Genomic DNA, 5,912 nt, shown 5'->3' on the forward strand with positions numbered 1-5,912 from the left:
TGCGTGTGGTCTTCAGTGTCTTACTTTGTGTGATATGGTCATGCCTCTCATCAAGGACCAGCCACCAGATTTAAATCTCTGTTGTCAAACATTTAAAGTTATTTTAAATTTTTTATACTGTATGTAATACTGAAACAAATGTATTTGTACATATAATTTTCTCTTCATTTGAAATTATTTCTTAGGATAAGTTCCCAGAAGTAAATTTTTCAGTCAAACGGTAAGAACATTTTTATGTCTCTTAATACCTGTTCCCAAATTATCTTTTGAAGCAATGTAGCAATTGTAAGCATATTAAAGTATTTGAATCCTCACCATAGTTGAATATTATCAATGTACACATTTTTTGGGGAGGGTGGCTGGCCAGACGAGTCTGCAACCCATAACCTTAGTGTTGTAAGACTGTGCTCTAACCAACTGAGCTAACCGCCAGCCCTCAATGTACACATTTTTAAAAGATGTAAATATTATCTCATTTTTGTTTCAGTCGTATCATGTCTTTAATATGACTAAAAAGTTGAATATTTCCCCTACATATTTATTTACTAATTCTATGTTCTCTTTTGTGAATAATTTGGTCATGACAACCAACTGTTGGAAAATAAATTATCCAAATGCACTGAGTCTGAAGACCTAGGACTATGTCGTATTTACTTACTTTGCATTCCCTGCTCCCTTGCACCTAGAACGAATTGGATGACATTCATCCATCCATTCCTTTATTCCATGAGTATTTACTGAGCACTGGCTATGTGCCAGCTGTTCCAGGTGGCAGGGACAGAGAAGTGAACAGGGCAGGGAAACTTTCATGAACAATAGGCAACAGATGCCTGAATCAACAGAGACAACAGAATTTCATATCGTGATGAAGATTACTGAGGAAACGAACTGGAGCTGGTTAGTCAGGTGGGGAGAGCAGCTTTTAGATTAGGCATCATGGAAGACCTCCCTGGTCATTCTCCCGCTTAAATGTTCCCATGGTGTCCTGTTATTGAACTTAGAATAAAATCCACACTCCCTTCCACAGCCTGTAAGACTCTGTGGGATCAGGCTTCAGTTTGCCTCTCTGAGATCACTTCCTTCCATCCTACTCCTAAATCAAGGTGCTCAAACACACCAAACTTGTTCTAGCCTCAGGGCCTTTGCACTTGCCAGGAATGCTCTTCTCATGATGTTTGAATGGCACGCTCCTTCTCAATATCAGGTCTCACTTCAGATATCAGGTCCCACGAGAACTTTTGCTATCCATCCTATTCAAAGTAGCACTTTCAACCCCACGAGTCACTATCTCATTAGTGCTCAGTAAATCGTTGTGTTTTATTTTCTTCATAGGATTTATCACTCTCTGAAATCACTTTATTTAATTACTTGTTTTCTGCTCACCCCAACTACCCATCAGCCGATGGAAGCTCCAGGAGAGTAGATACCTTCAGTGTCTTGTTCAGCTTCATCATCAGTAACTGATGGGTGTACACAAACACCTCATTATCTGGTGTCAGTTGAACAGCCACCTGAACTTAATTCATGTAAAGTAACCATTTGCTAAAATGTTAATTGCAGTAGATAAGAATGCCATGATGGGAAATGGTTCTATCAAAATATCATCAATTAAAGGGCCGGCCCGGTGGCGCACTGGAGAGTGCACCGCTTGGGAGTGTGGCGGCGCTCCCGCCGAGGGTTCGGATCCCATGTGGAGACCGGTTCCCGCTCACTGGCTGAGCGCGGTGCAGGCGCAACACCAAGGGTTGCAATCCCATTGCCGGTCAGTAAAAAAAGACAAAAAGGGGAAAAAAAAATGTCATCAATTAAACATTTGAGTTGGGAATATTGCTTTTCCACAAAGCATTTCAGACAAAAAGGGAAAAAAAAAAATGTCATCAATTAAACATTTGAGTTGGGAATATTGCTTTTCCACAAAGCATTTCTTTGGCAATGGCTTCCTAAATTAGAGAGGAAAATGCTGGTCAGCTTCATCTATTATCTAAATAGGATACTGATACATAGTATTGATGAGGATAGCTATACTCATACCTCTATCCAGGGGCTAGAATTAGTGAGAAGCAGGTAAGGGCTTAAAATGTATTACAACATTTGAGTCTACGGACAGAAAAAATTCTGTGCATCTAGTTATTTAATCTTGATAGAGATTTTAGGTTATTAATGATCCTCTAGAGCCTTATCATGGTACTGCCATGTTGTAGAATCAAAGCAGCTAAAGAGGGGCTCTTGACATATCAAATTCCAGTCCTAAATGGCTTTGATGTAGCTCTCTTCTCTTTACATTATGTCTAAATATTCAGATATTGCTTTAGATTAATGGGCATATCTGTTAATGACTCTTCATAGTCAATAGAATCATTGATAAGGTCACCACTGAGGAATGTTTCTGTTGTGTCCAGCTGGGTAAACCTAGCTCTTTTTAGCTGACTGTTTGACAAAGACATCTACATATAACATTGTTTCTGTGGGAAAATGGAGTCTGTGTTCTTACAGAAAAATATCCAGAATATAGCTGGTTTGTTCTAATAAATATCACCCCTTTTTCCTGCCCATGTGAATCATGTGAGAAGTTAAGTCAGAGAATATGACAGATGGAAGCAAACTATCGCTTTTATTAAGGAGCTTATTTTGGAGAATGTGGCTTAAGGCTTTTTAATACTGAATCCTCATCTTCCCAGGTACCACAGTCCTGAATCCATGTTCTCTCCCCAAAGGAAAAATACAGGATCTGCGGTGAGTGTTCCCAGTTTATTTTTCTGAACTAACTCACTACCCCTCACCCAGGGCATAATGAATACAGATGTAAAGAGTGGCCAGGAGCGTGGCAGGAACTGAGCTCCCTCCCCAGGGAAGGAAACACCGGCGATGAGGAAGGGGCATTTCCCCTAATGAGAAGCTCTGTTTCCACTGTCTCTGAATCCTGGAATGTTAGCAGGGGGCATAAGAGTGATTGTTCATTGGTACTTTCAGGACTGCCTGACTTTCTTGTTGCTCCTATTCTTCCAGATAAGGTCAGAGAAGAGTTAGAAAGTGAGGTGGGGCTGGCCGGTTAGCTCAATTGGTTAGAGCTTAGCCTTGTAATACCAAAGTCAAGGGTTCAGGTCCCCATACTGGCCAGCCACACACACACAAAAAAAAGAAAGTGAGGTGGTTGGCAGGCCTCCATCCCTTCCTGATCACCCTTCTCATGCTTAGTAGAGAAGGGGTGTAGAAAGTCATGGTAAATATTGACACTTGTGCTGTGATAGTGTAAGCAGATGGGGATAGAGCACTGTGGGCACTACCCCCTCGACATCTTGAACCCAGCACATGATAGGGCAATAAGCTCTTCCTAGTTGAGGAGACAGGATTTAAGACCCTGCATTTGAGATCCTGCAGATAATTACATGACATCAGGCCACTTTTTCAATTGTCCTAGGTTCCTGGTTAGCCTTTTATAAAGTGAATGCAGTAAGTTGAAGATGCCATGTAAATGGCAGCAAGGGAAGAAAATATTTGCAATACATATATAAAGAACTCTTACAACCCCAAAACAAGAAGACAACCAATTCATTTTTTAAATGAGTGAATCATTTGAACAGATGCTTTAAAAAAGAATAGATATGAATGGCTACACTATATTTTTCCCTCCTTTACCAGTCACCCATAAGCCTTCACTAAAGTTGAGTTAAATGCTCCAATTTGATGTTAACAGTGTTTGGGAGCATTACTGGGGGGCTGTGTCTAGGTAGAGTGAGATGTGGAGAGCCTCAGAGATGTGATCACAACGTTGCCAGAAGTGACCATCAGAGAGGCCCAGAATGGTGGTTCACCGTGAAAGGTGACAAAGGTCAAGCAACAAAGAGTCGAGGAAACAAGTGAGTCCTCTTCAGGGCTTCTCAGAACTACAGCTGCAGGAAACTGGATTTCCTGCCCTCCAATGGGGGTGGGCAGAGCACAGACTATGTTACTGTTTACAGAATGGCGACCTCCAAAAAAGTGGTAGCTTTAAGCTGTTTGGGATATAAAAAGATTGATCAAACTCATGCACCACTGACCTTGTAAGGATGTCTGAAACGTCCTGAGTTATTCTGGCCTTTGAGTCAGAAAAATAATCCATAGGGCCAGGTTTACCTCTTGTATCTCAAAAACTCTAAAGAGACCTAGGGTATATGACCAAATCCTAACTAATTGCCTTTGGCTGGTTTGACGTCAGTTAATGACTGGACTTTGTACCTGAAAGAGTTTAAATAAAGGTAGTTGCGGAGGGAAACCATTTCCTCCTTAGATTACCAAGCAAGAAGAGCTAAAATGAAAGCCTTCCCTCAGCTCTTTCTTCTCGTTCTCCTTTTCACAGTCTCAGGTGAGGAACATTTTCAATTTTAATTCTTCTAATCATGTTTGCCAGCTTACAGCTCCCAATTTTCATAGCCCAATATGTGGGCCATTTTGTAAATGAAGTTCCTCCTCCAGCTCAGCTCAAAGACACAGGTATTTAAGTCTGTGATGGAGAAGATAGAGCAGTAGCAAAACAGGTCTATGGATTAAGACTTTGGGGTTCAGCAAACCAGGGGTTTGTCTTTGGCAGTTCCTGAGACCAGCTCAGAAAGACTTAGTAGATTCCAAGGGCCCAGTGCCCTACCATAGCATTCTGGATCTCTCCCCATGATAATCAGGGAGCTGACCCCAGGAGAAAGCCCTCCTTTCACAAATGTACTTAAATCGGAGGATGCTAGACCAAAAGGAATAATCGTGATGTTGATTACACTTGAGATGTGTACCTCCTCTTCTGAGTTAGGAAGGGTTTCCTGGGGTGTGTGTGGGTGAAAAGGTCGTCTGTGTATCTGAGAGGTGAGGGTTTAGGAGTTGAAATCTAGAAGCTGCGTGCAGAAAGGGATAAAGTATTTGATAAGGCAGCAATGTAAAGACAAAGTGAACCCATTTCAGTTTACTGAGACATCAGGAGACATCAGGATTTGATTTTTTTGAGAGCAGGTTTCAAGATCCTAATAGGGGGAAAGTTGAGGAAGACTGTCCTCACTGGAGGGGCAGGACTGCCCAGATGTCCCTTGTCCAACCTAGGGGCAGATGTCGTGGCCAAGCCTTCAGATCCAAGTAAGAGTTGGTAAGGTTTGTATGACTTTCAGGAGCCACTGTTGGAAAAGGCTTGACTTCTGTCAAATAGAAGAAAAGGAGGCGGCGGAAGGGAGAACTTGGCTGGGGGTGCAGGGAGGGGGTGCTGGGGAGATGGATAGAGACGGGCATCAGGAATCACTGAGTGTCAAGGTACCCTAGGGGGCTGGAGAGGACGTTTCTTGGCCCAGAGAACCCAGGGGAAGGGCAAAGAGCTCCGCAGAGTGAGGGGGACAGAGCGCATGCGTTGGAGCGGGGCAGGCAGGGGTTCAAATGCTGCGCCGCCACTTGTCAGCTGGGGCATGTCTCTGACCCTCAGTTCCCCCTTATGTAATAATAGAGGGGAAATCCCTACACTGAAGCGTGACTGGGAGAACTAAATGGGACAGTGTGCGACGTGGAGGGGACACTGCCGGGCGCCACTTGTCAGCTGGGGCATGTCTCTGACCCTCAGTTCCCCCTTATGTAATAATAGAGGGGAAATCCCTACGCTGAAGCGTGACTGGGAGAACTAAATGGGACAGTGTGCGACGTGGAGGGGACACTGCCGGGCATACAATAAGGGCTCAATAGATGATTACCCTGAACGCTTTTTGTCATGTCTATACTTGTATCCATTTTTTTAAACTTTGGTTTTGTTTTGCTCTTCTTTGTTTAAAAAAGTTAAACAAGTAATGCAGACCCATTGTAACATATCCAAGCAATACAGATGTGTATAAAATAAAAAGTGAGCCTCTAATCTGCCCTCCCACCCACCTACCCCATGCTAGCAGCCCGCTCCCAGATATGCTACGATTGAC

Source organism: Galeopterus variegatus, unplaced genomic scaffold, assembly GCF_000696425.1.
Source record: "Galeopterus variegatus unplaced genomic scaffold, G_variegatus-3.0.2 Scaffold1555, whole genome shotgun sequence".
Lineage (NCBI taxonomy): Eukaryota > Metazoa > Chordata > Mammalia > Dermoptera > Cynocephalidae > Galeopterus > Galeopterus variegatus.